The 20,547-nt window shown below is 38.7% G+C and overlaps 1 long non-coding RNA gene across 9 annotated transcripts in view; it reads right to left on the bottom strand.

Annotated features, from left to right (window-relative positions):
* The window catches only part of LOC110361364 (uncharacterized), a 70,621-nt gene that overhangs the window by 25,072 nt on the left and 25,002 nt on the right, over window positions 1-20,547 (bottom strand). For 7 of the 9 annotated variants that reach the window (XR_010472760.1, XR_010472759.1, XR_010472761.1 and 4 more), the window contains one exon: window positions 5,410-5,492. This is a non-coding gene — a long non-coding RNA (uncharacterized LOC110361364). Of the gene's footprint in view, window positions 1-271; window positions 1,553-5,409; window positions 5,493-20,547 lie in introns of those variants that run through there. The other 2 variants (XR_010472763.1, XR_010472765.1) reach the window with 2 other exon arrangements.

The raw sequence follows: 20,547 nt of genomic DNA, 5'->3' as shown, positions 1-20,547 counted from the left end.
TACTGATTGACATTAATTATATTTCCTGCCTTTAGTTACTTATTAATCACATAAGCTCGTGTTCAGTTTTCTCCTTCTATGGGGTTGTGTGGGACTTCAGATCTGATGGGAAAAAAAAAACTCAGAATAAGGCAATGTAGGATGCTGTGGCTCTAACTTAGTAAATAGGGAGAAATACCAAATTCCTGGAGCTAAGTAAGTAATCTTACCAAATAGCCAGTGAAAAACCTCTGTCCCCATCCCTTGTAGTAAATACACCAAACAACAAAAATTCATCTTCAACTCTTTATTGACACTACATGGAATGCATTAATGTATATCAGGATGAAGGCTGGCTTCAAAAGTTCAAATAGGTTCTAGCTGCAGTGCAGCAAGCTTGCCCACTAGAAAAAAAAAAAAGAATGTGGACTGACTCCTATTGCATGTTATACTGGGCTTAAATCCACTGAAATTCAAACTCTTAACTGCAGAAGTGAAATGTCAGACCCATTTTGGTACTGGTGCTGAAGACCTTGTGCTGCTTAATCCTGGTTAATTAGAATGTGAAGTGACTGCATTGTCATATGTGAGCCCTGTATGTGACAGTGAGAAATGCAAATTACTTTCTTTATCTGTAGCACTGAAAAAACATCAGAAAGTGGTGTTTGTATTTGAACTGAATGTGGCCATAAATGCAGCCATCTGTGCTGCTTGCTTTGCTCTCTGCCGTTAAAAGATGACAATAGATGAGCCCTGACCATATGATATCTATGCTGCATTAACTTGCTGATTGATTCCACATATGTTTCAGGCAAGCAGGGTATGTGGATCCTTGCCCTTTCTTCCCCTCTCAAAACAGTATGGAAACATCTCTTGAACTGTGGACCCCAAGCCTGTGTAGTGCTGGAGTTGGACAGCACCATCCTACTGAGACAGCTGACTTTGCTCCATTGGTCAGCAGGTTTTCATGCAGAGGGAGCTCTCCACAATCCTCCTGACTGATGCAGTAGCCTTGGGGCTCTTTCCCACTTCAAATGCTTCAGGAAGGAACTTCAGCCTTTCTGAATTTGTGGAAGTATCTTGTGAAGAACTAGTACTTTCAAAAGTTTTCTAAAAAAGTGTCAGAAGAAAAGCATTTATGAAGGGAGAAACGAAACTGCTGGAAAGGAAGAGGGAGCTTAAAGCTATCAGCCTTCTATGGTTGTGTTGGTTTCACTTTTTTCTGGCACTGTTAAGCTTACTTTGTCAAACGGCAGACTTGTAGTAAACAGCTTCTTTGGCAAATTATTGTAAGATTTAAAGAAAAAGCTTTAAATTCCCACATGAAGCTAAAGAGCACTCTACCAGATCTGATTTATTCTAACATAACTTATATTGGCATTTTTGTGTGTACAGTTTGCATTAAGTTAAGATAGCTGAAGCACTGAAGAAAATGTTATATTACTCAGGTCTCACTTCATATCAGATTGGGTACAAGCATCAGTTATTTGGCTTTGGATACATGCCAGCAGCTCCTGACACTGATAGAAAGAATGCTGTGGATTTTGATAGGTCTAGAAGCCCAGCTCTGTCCCTGAAAGAAATATAGTGAGAGAATTAATTCTTATAACTAGATAATAATGAACGTAAACCCCATCTTTAAACATTTCCATGATCATAGTTATGTGACAACTGCAAACCCGATTTGTACAGTTTACAAGGAAAAAAATAAAATAATTTCATTTTGAAAACTCAACCTGGGATTAGAGACCCAGGTGGATTTCTTCCAAATCATGCATCAGCTGGGAAAAAAAAATTACAAACACACAGCAGCTACAGCTTGGCTAACAAGTCTGTAAGTGATGCGTAAGGCAGAATTTGAACCTAGCTCTCATTCTCAAAAGTTTAATTGGCTCCCTGGGGCAAACTGTCAAGAAAGGAAACAGATATGACTCTGGATTTGAGGTGGCCTAAAAGCAGTTTCAGATTGTAGGAAATGTGGCTCTCAGTTACTTTATTTGTGCATCTTGAAAGCAGAATTTTACACAATTTGTGAGTGAACAGTGGATGTTTATTGTTTAACAGACATAATAAGTTGCTGGGACTAACATGCTACTAGGCCAAGCACTCTCAGTCTTATCTCCATCTCATCACTACAAGCACTACATACAAAGTATTCAATGGACACATAAACTTTAAGGAGGCACTAGGTGAGAAGTTTGTTTCTTGAAACAGGGTGATGCTTATTTTTTGCCAAGCTGTTGTTTTCAAACTCAGACTTTATTTTTTTTCTTTCTTTGCTCAACAGGTTCCTATACCTTTTCATGTCAGCATCCCTTTCTTGAGACTTTGAGTTCCTGACTATTCCCAAATAATCCCTCTGTTTCTAGGTTTTAAAATCTTACTTGGTCTTGCTTTACAGACTTCTGCTTCAGACAATCTGCTTACAGACAATCTGCTTCACAGATTGACAATGTTTTTGACAGGGAAACTGAGACAATATCGTGTAACTGGACATCATGAAACTGGATCCTTGCACACAAAGGCACAGTTTTTCGAAGAAATGCTAAAAAACATTAGACATCTTATTCAGTTTCTGTTTCCCCTGTCTTTGTGTCATCATTCCCTATGGAGCTGCTGGAGTGCCACATTTATGAAGACCAGGATATAGGGAAGGGAGAAAGTAGTGGTTAGAAGTTAAAATTTATCCTAGAAAAAGATCCGTAAGGATCTATGTACATTCACAAGTGGTGCTGTCTGGTAAAGCAGATCTTTGGAGTGTGTGTGCTGTCGGGGTCTAGATTTCGACATCTGTACACATTTGAGGGGTTTACTTCAAGCTAATCCTATTCCACTCCTATGACCCAAACTCCTGCTGATGGCTGAGGTGCACTATGTGGGTAGGTGGAGCACATCTTCCAATTTGGTTTCATTCAGAATGAATGCTGATCACATCCTGCAAGACTCAAAGCACTGTAAGTGAAGTGAGCAATTCACTTCAAACAACCACTGCTAATCCAAAGGCTCATGCATAGGCAGATGCATGGAATACTTGAAACCAAAAGCAAAACAAGAAAAGGGTTATTCTCATTGAACTCTCGGCATAGAAGCAATCATGGCCAACCTTAAAATGTGGGATTGGAAAGCATGTTTTCAGTGTGGAGCTTTGCCCCACCCAAACACATGTAGTCCAAATCTGTGACTCAGCAGTGACTCAGCATAAGTCCAAACCTATGAAACTGGATGCCTGCAGTGCAAAATCTTGCTCTAGGTTTTGTGTTCTACAGTACCAACAACAGATGTGGAAATCACCAATGCTCCAGTTCCCTCTTCCATCCTCCAGCATCCTGAATATTCACTACATGTTTCTTCTTTCTACAAAATTCAGCTTAGAAAATTAATCATTCTCTTGAACCTTACAATCCTGCCAACTACAGGCAACAATCCACTGCAACTATATAACTGTCGTATTATTTTTACTCCACTAGTGAACTACTGGATACTGAAAATGTATAGAATTTTGTTTTTTGTCAAAGGCTACTTCAGTGAATAGGACAAAAAAAAAAAAATTCTGTTTTATGTGTGGTCATAAGTATATTACAGAAAGCACCCGGGTGTTTAAACTTCTCACTCTCTTAAAGCAAATGCTCATGAATCCTGGTCCTCAGTGAGAACCCACTATGATATGCATCTTTGCATTGTCAGGTAATTTTTCTCACTGCTTTTAAAACTACAGTCTTTCCTTCACATTTTTGCTCTTCAGTCACCTGGCATCATACAGCTGAGTAAACTGATCTGGATTTAATGCATTGCCTAAACCTTATTTCGCTAAGGGAAATGGTAAATCTTTGACTATGAAGAAGAACATGGGCTATGTGCACATTAACCATTCTTATTCATTAAAACAACTTATCTTGATACCTAGTTTAGTCTCAAGCTGTGGTTACACCTCGTGAATATTTGGATCAATTTAATCTCCCAAGGCACAAACCAGGCTAAGCTGGTTCTATGCAGCACAGCACATTTATTCTGGTATAAAGTGGAGCTGTTAACTCTTGCACATACACTGGCTCTTTCACCAGAACTCCACCCTCAGACTTAGCTAATAATAACAGTGAAAATAATACTAGTAATAACAGAAACAGGAGAGGGGGAGGGGAAGAAAAGATAGAAAGACAGAAGGACTAAAATTCTTCACATGAAACAGACATGAAAAGACAGAAAGATGTGTGAACTTCTCTTGCTGAAACAGAAATGTGTACAGCATCAGTGTGTACTGTCATAACAATAGAAACAAACACATTCAGATACAATTGAGGAAAACAAAAGCTGATACTGTCATCCAAAGTATTTTCTCTAGCAGCTGGATCCTGCAGGGGCAAATTTGGCTTTTTGCTCCAGACCAGGAAAAAGGTTTTTCAGGAAATATTAAATAGTTGAGGATTGAAGACAATATGATTATTTTATTCACCTTTTTGGTTTTAAATCTGAGCTGGGAGGAGCAGTGCAGTCTAAACCCAACTCAGGTTAGCAGGAGCAGGGGCTGGGGTGCGATTCACTGCTGAGAAAAGGTTGCTGAATTTGCTTTGTTGTTCTTATTCTTGTTTATCTTCCAGCTTCTGCTTCCATAAATAAAAGAATCACTACACAGAGATAGGCATAATTTGTTGTGTACAGTTTCAGTTTAGGACACTGGATTTATGGCAAAACTGGGGAAAACTTTATTCAATTGTTTCCACAAGGAGGCTAAATGGTTTCTGACAGTGGGAATCAGCTTCATTGAGTGGCTGAGAGATGATGCCAAATTACCATTGAAATTGAGATGACTGATGAACCAGGAGCTGATGCAGAGGGACAATGCAGTGTTTTAACCAGGGGAGCCAAATGAAAGCTTGCTGCGCCCATGAGCACAGTGCTGCTGCAGGGCAGGCTGACTGTCACCAGCTGTCCCTTCCAGCCAAGGGCTGGCTCTCAGTTTTGCCCATGCTTTGTTCCCTTCCCTGATGGATGGCAGACTGCAGGCTGTGTAAGAGTTGGAGTGGAAGCCTACTTGTGCTTGGCAGTTCTGCCCAGAGCCAACTGCCATTACAAAAGAGCTGAATGTCAATGGTTTGTTACAGCTGAATGACCCTTTTCAGGGCCAGGCACCAATTGGTTGTTTTTCCAAACACAGACACATTCCCTAGCTTTTGTGTTAGGGCCAAGAAGCTATCCAGCTTTTCTGACTGGCTGGGGTTAAGCTACTTCTTCTTGGGTTGTTGATCTCTTTAGCCAGTCCACATGGGGAAGAACCTGTGTGTGTACTGCTCTAGCTGCTCTTTATGGAGGTCTAAAGAAGTAAAGTCCTTTTAATCCTTGTTAGTCAAATGGGGTTTCTTTAGTGCTTTATATTCTGAAGATACAGCCAAGAGCCCAGAAAGGAAAAATCCCTTTTTGCTATATTCTACATACCTGGTATAGTAGGGGAAACTGGGATTGCCATCACTCAAAGACTATTTGTAATTCAGTCTCTCTTGAGGGTTCCTTGACTTGAACTGACAGGAAGAAACAGATACAGGTTTTTATTAGGCTGTTTTCTCAGTCAAGTTAACACATTCAGAAATCATATTAACACTTTTGAAGCTGTAAATTGCCCAACCACGGGAACATAATATGCAAAGACTGTGGTGTTGATAAAAGTTAGCCAACTTAAAATCAGACTTGCACTCCCCTTTGCAACTTAAATGTTATGATGTTTCCAACTGTATCTATATTCCTGTCAAGGTAGATACAACCAAATGAGAAGAATGTTACCACACTCCCATTTCTGAGAACAGTAATACGTCTTGCAATGGCTGAAATGCGTTACATTCTTAGTCTGTGTTAGCAAATAATAATAATTGGTTTAGTTCTGAATAATAACTTGTAACATAAATAGGGTATATAATAGATATATTAAATTTTCTCTTTGAACTGTTTCTGATCACACCAGGTTTTCATTTGCATTCCTCTCTCCAGGACATTTGGCATGATACCTCTTCTGCTGTGTTTCCTGTTATGACCTCATAAACCCTCCAAAGCACAAAACCAAATTCTCTGCTTGCTACAATTCAGACTTAAAGTCAGTTACCACTGTTTCCATCTTGTCTGGATAGTATACCCCCGTACGGACAACAAAACAAGAAAACATATGGTAGTTACAAAGCCTACAGTGCAGTATATATTGTAGATTACACAGGCAGCGGCTTAAAAGCCTGATTTTTCTTTAAGTAGCTTGTCTTTTTATTTGGTGACATCAGAAACACAGTAGGATAGATTTTCTGCCAGGGTAATAGGGCGCAAGTGCATCCATTTATAGCAGCAGAGAATTTTGCCCAGAATTTTTAAAGCTCCCACAGCAGCATATAATTTATGTTTTTTTTCTGTAACAATGTTCATTGTTACATGGCGTGTTTGAAACCAAACAAATGTTTGTGAGACAGATGGTTCTGATTATTGGAACTAAAATGATTTCCTAAAAAAATCACATCCGTAATTTTCCCAGAAAGGGTAAGCGGTATTATTTTTGTTTTTTTTTTTCCTTGGCTAAGGAATTAAAACATGAGGAATGAGGGAAGTTTGGGCCAAGTTCTCAAGCTATTCTCTCTATTCTACAGCTTTACGCTGGGACATGTATAAAATCTATCCTCATGTGACCTAAATATTGGCCTCAAGCTTAGAGGTTCAAAGTCTTTAAAAAGTCATGTGTTCTTTTAACTGATTCTTCCTTACCTTGTTGTGGAGAAAGTAGGTACCAATCAACATCCTACAGAGCATAGGAAACTGTGGGTCTATGGTGTGTGCCTCAGGGTTTGCTGGTTTTCATGTCTGTTTTCCAAACTCCTAATGTATTGAGACATTTTGAGGCTTGTTTCCTTTGCTGCTAGCATGTCATAATCTTGAGCTTACCTCAAGATTAAAAATCAGTCTCTAGAAGAGATCATGCCAGTTAAACACTTTGGACAGGGCAAGTGGCAAGCACAGCTCATACATCAGCACAGAATGCCACTTGGCAGGAAAACCCACTATTCAAATAAGTTTTTTTCTTTCAATTTGGAAGTAAAAGAAATTTCAGGAAAAAATCTCAGAAGTGCACCTATGGTAATTTTAAATATAAATAAATAAATAAATAGATAGATAGATAAATAAATAAATAACATTTAATTTCCAGCATGATGATCTTGAAAATGACAGATGTCACTTAGTAAATTAGGACATCAGTAAAATTCCTCTTTCAAGAGGAAAAGCATTCTGGTGCCCTGAGTCCATCCCTCTGAGGTAAACTGTCACACAGATGAGCGGAGGAGTAGGAGATGCATTCATGGAAGAAGTGGAGGACTTAGAAGCCATTTCTTTCTTCTTTTTTTTTTTTTTTTTTTCCTAAGGTTAGTATTCTATGTTTTAGAAAGATTCAGCTACCCACCTTTACTATAAGCAGAGGCTGAATGATTAATTTCAGCTCTCAGAATAACCATGTTAATTCTGTGAAGGGAACATGTTTCCTGTGTTATGATATCTCAACGGCCTGACACCCTAAAGTATGATTTGCCATCTCATTTTGAGCTATTTGTTCATTGTGAACTATGGGTTCCACAAAAAGAGAAGAAACTGAGGAAATATCAAGAGACCTGAAGATCTTTTGACAGTCAGCTTCTTCAAAAGAGTACGAAAGGGACTTCCCTCCAGGATATGCACCTTGTAGGTGATGAGTCTCACTGGAAAGTCTACTTTTCCTTCAGATTAGTTGGAAGATAGACACTCAATTTCTTCCATACTATGTGCTCTCTATTTGAGAGTTAATTACAGGTGTGACAGGATCACATAAGAATCAAGACAATGGGTTCATGCAGTTGGCTCAGCTCTTGGGGATTGGTGGTAGGTGACCTATGAGAATAACAGTGGATATTGGCCACAGAACTCACAAAAGTGTGGAGTGATGGAAAATCCACCATTCACCTATGTGAGCTGGGGTGATACCAAACCTAGGCAAATTTCGTTAGAAGATTTTTGTAACTGAAGATCTATTAAAATCAATCCCTTCCTCTCACTCCCACAAAGAGAGAGGATTTATTTCAGGATGACATGGAATAAGATATTTTTTTCTTCTGCACATGTTGTATTTTTATCTGTTCTTCCTTTGCTGGGTGTTAGTGAAAATAATTTGTCACTGGCAGAGAAGAAAAAAATTTCCTGTATGGCAAGACAGTACAAGTTAGAAAGTAAACTTTTATTCACTTTTAGATGAAACTGGTTATTTTCTTATTTTTGCATACAAAATTGTCTTCTTTGCTTCTAGTATCTCATAATAGTATAACTAACTGAAAAATTAAAAAGCGGTCTCTATCCAGAAGCCTGAGGCAAGGCTGGGAGAAACATGGGTAATAAGGTCCTCTTTGCAAAATATTTATTGCTTTAGGCAAGTTTATAACTTCCAATGCCTCATATTTCTGTGCTCAAGAAGAGCTCTGAGACAAAAATATTCTCTTAGAAATTGTTGGCCACCTACTCCACTGTTTCTTTGAAAGACAACATAGGTGTTGCTTCTGGACTGATTGTTCCCATATAGCAAATTAAGTTCATTCTAAAACATATGTAGAAAAGACTAATACATCACAAAAGGCAGGTTTCTCTACTGAAAACATCATTTCTGCATTCAAAGTTTATCTGAGCACTTAGCAAACAAAAGTCAACTAAGCAAGACAAATGCACTATTAATCATCTGATTGTACATGCAAATCAGGCAGGTAGGGACATGATGTTTCAGATTGTCACCTTGAGGACTCGGATGTTTTTGATACAAACTGTAGCTGGAAGAAAGTTGAGCTAGTGTATCAAACTTAGAAAAATGTACTAGTTAATAATCACTGTCCACAAACAGACCTTCTCCAGGAGCAAAATAATCTGTACTCTGAGAGAAAGGCATTCATTTTGAAATGTTATTATTTTATTGAATTTTACAGGCAGGGCAATAACAAAAGCTTAGTTGCAATTAGGTGTGGATCTTTCTCTTTGAACACCTCTGTAGAACGATGATAGTTTCTAGCTGCAGGCTATGCTTTCTGAAAGGGATCAGCCAGCGCTGTCCAGTCAAATTTCAAGTCACTGTTGTACGTGACACATACATTAAGATGTTGAGCCTTGTCCCAGAGAGATAACAGACTAACATAAGGAAAAAAGCAGAAACAACAATTATCCTCTCTTATTTTTGTAGGATATCTTACCCAGTAGTAATGTCGGGGATTTTTCTTTTTTCAAATTATACTTTGAAAATTGTTAAAAATTAGCTTTTCCAGTGTCTAAGTGATTTAGGAATGCAAGCCCAACTGGATAGTTACTTCACAAAGATATCTCTCATTTCTTTAAGATAATGAGCAGATCTTGTATATGAAAGCTGACGTTAGTGGAGCCAGAACATTTAGTGAAACAGATATTTCTAGATGGTGGTACTTAACAGACAAGTAAGTATTTTTATACAGAAATGTAGAAGAAATTCTGAAGGTCAGCTGGCTTTGTTGTTGAAGTGTACAGGTGTTTCCTTTAATTTCATCTTTGTAGAGGCAATGACAAATGGCAGAAGAGAATTTTTTAAAGAATTTTTAAAACTATCAAACATTGAAGTAGGACTGGGGGAGTTAGTCTGATTATCATTAGCTCAGAAAAGGTCACCCTGGCAACCCAGTTATATTTAGTTTTACCTTAATAATCTAGTTTTATGGTTTGATTTCCTTCTGGGGGAATTTTTATCATTCTGTCATTTTTAACAAACTGCTACTTGTAATCAGCAAGATGACTCCTGAAACCATCTTCTATTTCAAATGCAACTGAAGGTAGAGGACTTTCTGAATTTTATTACCCAGACATCTGGCTCAGGCAACAAGGCTTACTTCACTGCTCTTTCGAGGACTGATGCAGTTTCATGACTAGATCAGGACTCTTCTTTCTCCTTGACCTATCCCTGTGATAAAGCGTGAAAGAAAGGAGGTGCCTTCTGTTTCTCCTTCCTCTCAGTGAACTTGGCAAGTGGTAGGGGCCCAGTTTGTTAATGGCAAATTCTGGTTTGATTCTCTGTTTTCTTCCCTCCTTCCACAAAGCCAACTATGTCGTAACAGCTTTGCAAAGTAAATCCACATCTTGAAATCCGCAAAGACTGACAGTGTTTTAATTGGGGCATTTGAGCTAGGCTGATTTCTGTCGTGTGTCTTATGGATGGCAGAGAGCTTTGATATACACTGCTGCTTTTGAACAAATAGTATGGTGAAGAATACAAACAGCTTTTCAAAGAATCTACAATAATAAACACTGTATCATTACTGAATTGTTTACTTCAACCAAATTCTAATGCCGGGTTATAGCTGAATTAACTGTGTTTAACAGTTCATGCTGTTCACAAAATGTCTTAAACATAAAAGCTTAAAAAATGTTCTTGTTTGACTGAGCTATACTCCAAGTGGACACCACCGTACATGCTACAAAGACCACTCCATCTGATTTGTGAAGGCCAAAGTTTTTCTAGTTACCACAAGCATTGTACAAGTCTTTCTTCACAGTTCATAACATCTTGATGGAGAGATCTGGAGAAAGTATCCATAAACTCAAAGTTCATGTCTAAACACCATCCTGACCAACAGATTTTAAGCAGAGCAGAACTCTGCCCCTGTTCAAGCAGGGTTTGGAGATATATTTGGTCCTTTAGAATCTGCTCATGAATCACTTAAGTTCCTTTCTTTGTAAGGAAAGAAGTTTTGAAGTAACGAAAAAAAAAATAAATTCCTGTCTAAAAGATATTATTCTGGTCTTGAAACTGCTGATTACTCATCTTGCCATAACAAGTGTTGTGAGGCTACATCTAGCCAAGATGTGGTAAAGAACAGGTTAAATTCTCCTCCTGAACAGCTAAGCAGTAAGATAGCTTTAAAAGACAATATTTTACAGATAACAGGAATTATAAATTTGTTTGAGATGACAGGACAGTAGCCATAATGTCAGAAAGGACACAGCCTGATAGTCTAAGGTTGAAGATGTAATTAGGTTATACTTCCAAGTATGATTACAATACATGTAATCTTAACGTGTACTTGTCTGGAAGACTGAAATATGTTTGGTGTATGTCATGTTCCTTTTTGTTAATGTTCAGCTTTTATTTCTATTGCTTAAACAAACAAAAAAAGATTTTTCAGAAATTTATGCTGAAGTTAAATATTGTTAAATTTCACCTGAAATAAGTTATCATTCAATCCATCTCTAAAATCCACATACATGTAAAACTTCTGGAAACCATAAGCTAAGGTTGAAAAAATTATAGCAGACTCCAAATAGCTTTTTAAACTCCAGGTGCCTAACAATTTCAAGTTGGCCACTAGCTTTATATGATGAATTTATGGCCCAGCCTCAGCTCCAGACATGCACTGATAAATATTTTTAAGAAGTTTTAGACAAAACACTTCAATGCTTTCTGATTATTTTCTTAAGATGAGTAATAAGTGATGCATGTTGTTTGTTCAGCAGTATTTAAATGGATGATTCAGTGAAACATGACAATTCCTACTTCCAATTTAGTGGTCATACATTATTATAATCTGTTGCTTCTAATGTTATTCATTACATACGTTACTCTTTAATCATGTTTGCTGAATGAGGTGCCCTTTTTTCCACAACGGGGACAGTCTACTTATAAATTTGTATGAACATTGTTAAAACTAACCTCAATCTAAGTGACTGGTTTTGAAAATGACTTGACTATGTGGCTACTATGGTTACACATATACTTTCTATTTAGAGTTTAACTGCAAGTGTGCAACTAGTAGCTATAACAAACCAACTTATTTCCATAAGACCAGCATTCTCAACACTACTTGTGATCTCGTAGGGACAGCAGCCCAAGTCTGCGGAAGGACTCATCTGGGTGGTCTGTGAATAAATGGAGAACACAAAACAGTTCCTCTTTCAAAGACAAAGAAAGTGTTCATAGATACATCTCAGCACACCAGCAGTCTAACCTTTTCATCTTTGAAATTATTGCGGATGTTACAGAACAGAAGAATTTCCTTACTGACAACTGTGCCTATCTCATTCTTTTTGCATTTGATTCTGCCTTTCCTGCTGTATATAGAGCAGTCCCACGCTCACACTGACTTGTGTGAAAAGTCATTAATTCTCTCCAGAGAAGGCTCAAGCATCAGCTAAAACCTTTACTAAACCATATACAGGATTTTAACCTGGACTAGTAGCCATTTAGCATTTATCTAGGTCTACTGTTAGCCTGTTGAGGTATCCAGCCTGTTGGATGACTCTACTTGTAAAGTGCAGCGAAAAGGCTAACACAGGGTTTGGGCACAGCTTAGCCCAGGTCTGATCATCTGTACTGCAAGGCCGTCTTACATTGTCACATTTTCTGCTCTCAGTGCATCTCTACTTGGATGTGTTACTGGAATTTCTTTGGTTGTGTTGTACAGCTCTATTACCTGCAGTAAACTCCTTAGTGTTATGTAGCATTGACTGATGGCAAAAAGTGAGGAAAAAAAGAAAAATATTTTCCAAGCACGGTGGGAAAATGAGATTAATCCTTTTCAGGTGATTAAATGTTCCTTCTCATTACAGAGTGAATGAACTACTAATAAGAGTACCAATGGTACCTTCTTTTCTATTTAAGACATGTGAAAAATATCACTGTATTTGTGTCTGAAGGGTTTGTGATAAGACTGGGGAGGTTTTCCTAGGATGGCAATGTCTTTATTCTCAGGCACTGGTCTTTTTGTCAGCTCTCACTACCAGGTAATCCTATGAGCAGCACTATTTAGGAGTTCCACAATTTAGGAGCTTAGCTCCTAATAATTCTGAAGAGAAGCTGCCAAATTAATGTATACTGTGATTAAGTTATAAAAGACGTACACATCATTAACCAATTGACATGAGATAAATGATTTCTGACCACCTGCAAGATGGGATATTTTTCAAGTTTTAGATCCTTCTGCATGACAAGAGGGAGACAGAAGATGAGTGATACATTGTTTAGAAGCAGAGTGCTTAGTTAATATCTAGCAAATAATTAATAGGTGTATTGTAAGTAAGAAACTAAAGAATTATACCTAACATAATCAATTATTTCTTAGTATAGATGTATTGTATGTCAAAATTTTCAAAAATTGTAATGCACACGTAATAATTATGTGAATATAGTATCCAGTCATTGGAGTATTTATGGAGGATGATCCCCAGTGTTTCCCAGTGTTAATAAAATAAAGAATGCCGCTTAACAGTATAATTGACTCTGCTGTTAAGTTTATTTTCTGCATTTCAGTTCCACTATTTAGGAGCTTCCACAAACATGATGACTTCATGCTGTGGTCTGAACCTGTCTCCAGCAAGCTCCTTCTTTCCCATGGCAATAATCCACTATACTTCTTCTGTCGAAGCCTAACAGAAGAGAATCCACTGCAGTTTGGCAAGCCTATGGGTTACCAGTTTTATCTACCATGGAATCAGGACAGGGTGGATGGAGGTGGGCGGTGGCCATCAGCAGGGCAGTGGGCACAGTTTTGTTGCTCAAACCTGGGTTCCTGCTAAAGGGTGAAATCTGGAGCTACAACCACTCCCTGCCTCCTGCTTCTCCTTTCTTGGCTAAAGGGCTCAATCTTCCCTTACGAATCACTTTCAGCCACACCCAAGTACTAACTGTTTAGTAATGAAAGCCTTAATTATCAGGTTATTTTGATTTTAATTACTAGGAAGCTGGCAGAGACTGAGGACAGACTACCAAAGATGTATTATTTTTTAGAATTATGGAATCTGATATCTGTTCATCCAGGAAGAAATCTGTTTACAATCATGATATTTATAAGGTTTTATTCCTGCTCTAGGAAAGATTTATGTGAAGAATCACGAGGCACTTCTACTATTTACTGTGCAGCCAACTTGGATTAAACCTTGCATGAAAGATTTTATCTCTTAGATTCCAAATTTGCAGAAGGTCTTATCCAAACCTGTTTTAAGTTTTTAAATGCTCAGGCAAATCATTGCCTGCAACCAAAAAAATAGAGAGGCTTAGAATATATGACCTTCCAATAGAAAAACTTATACATGAAATATGATATGTTGCTGCAAAGAGAAAGAGAATTATCTGTTCCTTGCAACTACAGTGAACAGGACAAGACATAATGATTCTAAATTAGATCAAAGGAGAATTAGGATAGACATAGGGGGAAAACTCCACGGTGGTGATAATTAACCACTGAAATAGCTTAAGTTGAGAGGTTCTACAGAGGGATCTGGCTGAATTGTTGGGCTGAGGCTGATTGTGTGAGGTTTAACAATGCCAAATGCCGGGTCCTGAGCTTGGTTGACAACAACCCCAAGCAGTACTACAGGCTTGGGGAAGAGTGGCTGGAAAGCTACCTGGTTGAACAGAATGTGGGGGTATTGATCAACAACAGGTTGAACATGAGCCAGCAGTGTGCCCAGGTGGCCAAAAAGGCCAAAAGCATCCCAGTGTGCATCAAGAATACTGTGGCCAGCAAGACTAAGGAAGAGATCATCTCCCTGTGTTGGTGAGGTTCCACCTCGTATCCTGTGTTCATTTTTGGGCCCCTCACTACATTGAGGTGCTGGAGAGATTTCAGAGGAAGGCAACAAGTCTGGTGAGGGACCTGGAGCACAAGTCTTATGTTGAGCAGTTGAAAGAACTGGGGCTGTTTAGCCTGGAGAAAAGGAGGCTGAGGGGAGACATCACTGTCTACCACTACCTGAAAGTAGGTTGTAGTATGGAGGGTGTTGGTCTCTTCTCCTGAGTAGCAACTGATAGGACAAGAGGAAATGGCCTCAAGTTGCACCAGGGAAGGTTCAGATTGGATAATAGGAAACATTTCTTCAAGGAAAGGGTTGTGAAGCACTGCAACAAGCTGCCCATGGAAGTGGTGGAATCACCATCCTTGGAGGTGTTTAAAAGACATATAGATGAGGTTTTTAGGGACATGGTTTAGTGCTACATTTCAGTGATGGTTGGACTCAATGATCTTAAGGGTCTCTTCCAACCAAAATGATTCTATGATTCTGTGATTCTATAAACATGGGCTCCTCGTGGTTACAGCTTTTTAAGGACAGACTGAAAAAACATCTATAAGGAGTGGATTAGGTTTCCCTGTCCCTACCTTGCTGCAGGGTAATGGACTAGATACTTTCCTGCAATCCCACCTGTATCTTAATCAGCCATGTCACGGAGGCACCCGAGAAGTCAATTATAGACAGATAACAAGTTCCAAAACAGACTTTATTCCAATCAGAAAAGTGTAGCCAACCAACTGACTCACAACAGGGTTTATACAATTATTTAACACTCCAACAACATAAAATACAGGTTTGAGTATCAGTTGAGGAGATTATTGGGGTATGACAACATAAGAATAAGGAGGATCCACAATGTACATGCATGCACTCACAAGAAACAAAACCAGGGGCCTCTCACTCATGTGTACCCAGAAGAAATAATCACTTCCCTGGGTTACACAAGCACTTGTTTAAGGATATATCCAGTAGAGAAAAATAACTACTGACCACAGGAGAAGGTGAGGTGCTCTCAATCCCAGGAAGTCTCCTTCAGATGGCATCTTAGTCTAAGGAGAGGTCTCCAGTTAACAGACCCACTGCTCTAAGACCACTCAAAGCACGTCTTTGGCGAGGACCCTGTTTTATAGCCTGATCAGATCTGCCTGTGGGCATTACAACATGGTCCAGAAGCTTCTCAGCTTCTCTGGGTACCTCCCTGTCAATCGACTGAGGGTCCCGCCCCTTCTGTCCCCCAGGTTGTGGAGATGAAGTTACCCTGCCCCCAAGTGGCGAGGATGTGACTGTCAGGACCACCTTAGGTGTGTAGGTGGGCACAGGCACAATGGGGCACAAAAGGTGCCGAAGAGCCATTAACTGCCCTATTTAAGGCTCCAGATCTCAGAGGGATTGTGCAAGGGCCACAAGCCAATAATCTCTGAAAGAAAGAGACTCTAAATTTCATTGATTATTGTGATTTTATAATTAATTAAATGTAGGATTGGTGATTTAGGTACACTTGCATAGTGAACACATTTTGACAGAATGGTGCTCAGGCAAAGAGGTATTGCAATTCTGAAGTATTTACTAGAATCAGAACTGCTGCCTTCTCTTGTGTTCTCTCCAGGAAACAATTACAGAACATTTGTTTTATGGACATTTAGAGATAAGTTTGTAAGGTCTTTTGCTATGAATTGATGAGTTGTAAGTTCTTTTCTCTGTAGACTATGAGAAACATTGTGTGTTCTGGTTTGGGCAGACTGTTAGAAAACAAATATACATCCTGTTCTTTCATGAAGACAGGACTTGTATCCTTTCGGAGGATTGCATTAGTAATCTAAAAGAAAGGTAGTATATATCTGGTCATTAATGATGAAAGAATGCACAATCTTTTTACAGAGGATTATCCAAGTGTTGGGACAGAAGTTTTGCATGTGACCTAATCAGGTACATTTAGGAATATTCAGATCAGTCAGTAGCTTCCACACAAAATGCTTAGTAGATTATCTTAACTGCCAGTGTACTCTGTGAGCTTGTTAAATAGATTTGCTCTTGGATAGATAGTAAGACAATTTTTCCTGTTTAAATTTATAGCTCTGTGGGGGACCTGCTGCACCTGCTCCCACTCACAAATAAAGCATTTCACAGAAAAAAATCTGTTTTGGTCACATGGAAAAAAATATTTGTTACATAAAAAGATTAACTTCTTCCGATAACAGTGGATTTTTCTGTCAGTAGGGCAAAATTAAGTCAGAAATAGAATCAGTTACTTTTGGAATCAGCAGTTATTTTATAAGGTGTGCACATCTGTGTGTGTGTCTAAATAATTTATTTGCATGTAGATTGTTTAAAGGACAATGTGTAGCTGTATTTCAGCAAAGAATTTGTGTGAAGAAAAAAACCCCAGCTGGAATGCAAGAGAGAGAATGCTCATGGATAATTAAAACATCAAAGCAAAAGCAAAGACAAGTGGACAGGCAGAGAAGGTGCTAATGGTTTGCAAAAGGAAATAGAAGGAAGCAGATAAACATGAAAGTAGAAATATAAGTGAAATGCAGCTTCAAATAACTTCTCAAAAGAAGACCAGATGCTCAAATTAGGTGCAAAGGGTCAGAAAAAATAATGAAGCAAGGGTCATGTGCTTCAAAGTGAAAAAATACAAGGCTAAATACATTCAAGAGCCAAGGCTGAAGAATGCAGATCCCTCTGGATATTTTTGGAGTACTCCAGAAACCCTACCCAGTCAATAAACATGACAAACTCAAAGGAATTTTGAACCAATTGCAGATGAGCAAGGTAGGAGCTGGAGCAGCTAGCATGAAAGACAGGTTGTAGCGATCAGGAGCCACTGCAATATCGTTCAGTTATGGACTCAGACTCGTCTTCATAAGACAATAAGAAGAAAATCATGACTCCAGAAAACTACTGAGGACCTAATCAGGCCTGGACAAGAATTGTTATTATTAAATTGAATAATGTTTTTAACCATAAGTTATTTAAAAAAAAAGGGGGGGGGGGAGATAAAAAGTCCTAAACAGCTGCTCCAGTATTTTTCTATAGACAGGCTGTAGACTCTTGAACCCTAAGTATGTCAGCAGCCACATTTAACTCCATCATTGCCACAATGCAGGCCATTTGCAAGTGCATAAAAATGCCATGAGAAAATCTCTGTTATGCCAATGTGAACTCAAGGGAATCCCTGACCATAGCACTTTTTTTTTTTCTTTTTCCTAGCAAGCCTTAAGGAAACCAGTTTATTTTTAGGCAGTTAAAGAGTTCAATATTGAGATCTAAGAGCTGTTTGTTGACTCTGGTTGTATTGTTTCTATCCAGAGGCTGCATAAAATGTTAATGAGAATGTCTCTTATTTTCTCTGTAGACTAGGAAGCAGGGATTTTCACAGCTAATTTATTATCATTTACACCAGCATGAAAATGAATCTGTCATTCTCTAAGCCTGAAGTAAGAAATATCCTTAGAAGAAAAAGGTGAGTCTGAAAGAGATATGAAATAATCCACCCCTATTACCTCTGTGATTCTCCAGCAAACCTCTTGTTTTAAAAGGAATATATATTTCCTGCACATAGTTTCAGGCATGTTGATGTGTTTTTTTTCTGTGCCTCTGGTTGGATAGGTCTGAGACATTGATGCTTGAATCTGCCATCTCTAAGGGCAGTTTGAGCTAGGCCTTCTAGACTGTGGGTGTCAGGTCAAGCACCTCCCCATGGGATGCAGGATTTTCCCTTGTAGCTTGGCAGCTACAAGGAGAGACACAACCCACCATCAGTGGCAGACTCCAGTCCATAAATACCGAAGTGGCTTGCCAGAAACTAAGTAGAAAATGAATTTTTTTTTTGCGCAGGTGATAATTGAAAGATGGAGAAACCGCTATGGAATCTGAGAAGACCTGAAGAGGATTGGGAGAAGGAGAGAATGCAAAAGCAAAGGAAATTGGTAATAGAGAAGGAGAAAAGTGAGAAAGATGATTTAAACCACTTAATTAGCATTCAATCCAAAGGCGCTGAACAGGACTGATGCAAAATGCTCACACAGTGATGTAAAGTGCACAAGAGTGTAGTAGTACACCATAATATAATAGGATTTGCCAGCATGTAATATAGATCCAGTGTTAATAAAGCCGATGAGGAATTTGCTAGGAAGGAATATTACAGGCTGTGATATCCGCCAGAACCACAGTATGTCTATTGAGAAAACTAACCCACAAGTGGTGTCAAAGACAATAATTGCTGAAGTTTTAAAAATTATGTCAGTAATTTAAGACCAAATAATAAGAGATCTGACATGATGTGAATACAAGGTCTCTTCTAGTTATATTACTGCTCTCTAGCACCATGGCAAACCTGCTGTTAAAAATACACTTAAGCAAATGAGCATCAAAACCAGTAAACCCCTAGTACTGCCCTTGTATTCTTCTGCATCGTTTCCCACTGTTCCTTTGGCCCACTACAGCCCACGTTTGTAACTCCCAGGTCATGCTGGACTCTTGAATCCTGTCTCCAGCCAAGGCCAACAGGAGAGAGAAGGAAGGAAATACTTGTAGCAGTTGATTTCTGCAGCAGCTGTATCATGGTCCCAAACTACAACTAAAACATCAGTTTGTCACATCTGTCTTACAGATGCCTGACCTTTATCTATCCAAGTTGTAGGAGCTGGCTCTGGGGAAGCTGTGTGCGAACGTTTAAGGTCGGTCTGGCCTTGTATAAACTTCAGCACAGGTTCTTCATTTTTTATACCTAAGCTGAACTATTACAGACATTCTTTCTTTGCTTAAATGTATGTTAGGTCATGGGCTAAAGAAGGAATGAAATGTGTTCATCAGGTACTTCTATTCCCTCCCTTCCTGCCATTAGTTGTCCCCACTAGGACTCTTTTCCTCCCTTAGTCTTTGTATAGCTCAAAGTAGCTCTAGGTCATAGGAGAGGGCAACAGGAAATCCTGAAGTAAGTTGCATACATGCAAAATCCTATGCCTGCATTAAACACAAAACTTTATGTAAAGAGATATGATAGGAAGTCATCTATGTTGACCTGTTTTCAATACATCTGTTTTTCTGCAAAGCAAATAACTTGCTAAGCCTAAGAAAGTAATTCAATTTTGCCATCCTCAGTATCGCTAAATGTGTGCAATTAATATTTTAGTTGTTAATTATCAAATGGATTTACAAAGTTTTCTAGATTAGGAACATCAAAAAGATGTAGTACAAAGATGTGTGACTCCCGTGTCCTGATGTGGTGGTAATTTCTTTTGCCTATTCAAAACTCTTATACAAGGTAAATTAATCAGTAATTAAAAAAACATTTGCTAACTTGTATAATGAAAAATGCAAGCCTTATTCACAATTCTTACCTTTATATTTACCTTTATTCCTTTGTTTTACTGGGTAGTGCAAAGTTAAATAATTTTATAAAAAGAATGATGATGGAGCCACTTGTTTCTTTGATGTCTCCCCATTACTTTAGTAAGCACGTGAAAAGTGATGTTTCTACACCCAGGAGGACCTAACAGGAATATTTGCCATTACTAACTTTCTGACACCTCTTTCAGTCAGCAGTCAGCTGCAAAAGTGGCATTTTTACTGTTCTGCTTTTGGTCAATTTCAAAAGAGTGGCTTAGACTAAAACCTAGGTCTTGTAGCAGCCTTCACTCTATTTGGTTGCTCAGCCCTTCTCTGGTGCTTCTACATGGATGTGGATGTCCTCAAGACAACTGACCGCAAAAATCCTTATGGGTCTTCATGACAGACCTATCAGCTTTGGTACTATAGCACATTGGCAGGGAGTGACTCTTCCTGCTGTGGTAGTAATCTTGTTAAACCTGGCTCAGTGTATCTTTATGTGCTACCACGTGGTGCGTGGTTTGCAGTAAAAGACCTAAATTTATGTTGGAGGAAAGAATTTTTCGTAGCAGGATAAGGAAGTGTTTTTTAATGTACCTTTAGGTCTTGTGATTAACAGTCCACTCTTTTCAGTGAGATTTAACAAAACCTGTAATGTTACTTCATGTTGCCTTGAGGGTG

This window comes from Columba livia, chromosome 5, assembly GCF_036013475.1.
Source record: "Columba livia isolate bColLiv1 breed racing homer chromosome 5, bColLiv1.pat.W.v2, whole genome shotgun sequence".
NCBI classification, from domain to species: domain Eukaryota; kingdom Metazoa; phylum Chordata; class Aves; order Columbiformes; family Columbidae; genus Columba; species Columba livia.
This window is presented reverse-complemented; position numbering and strand designations above follow the sequence as displayed.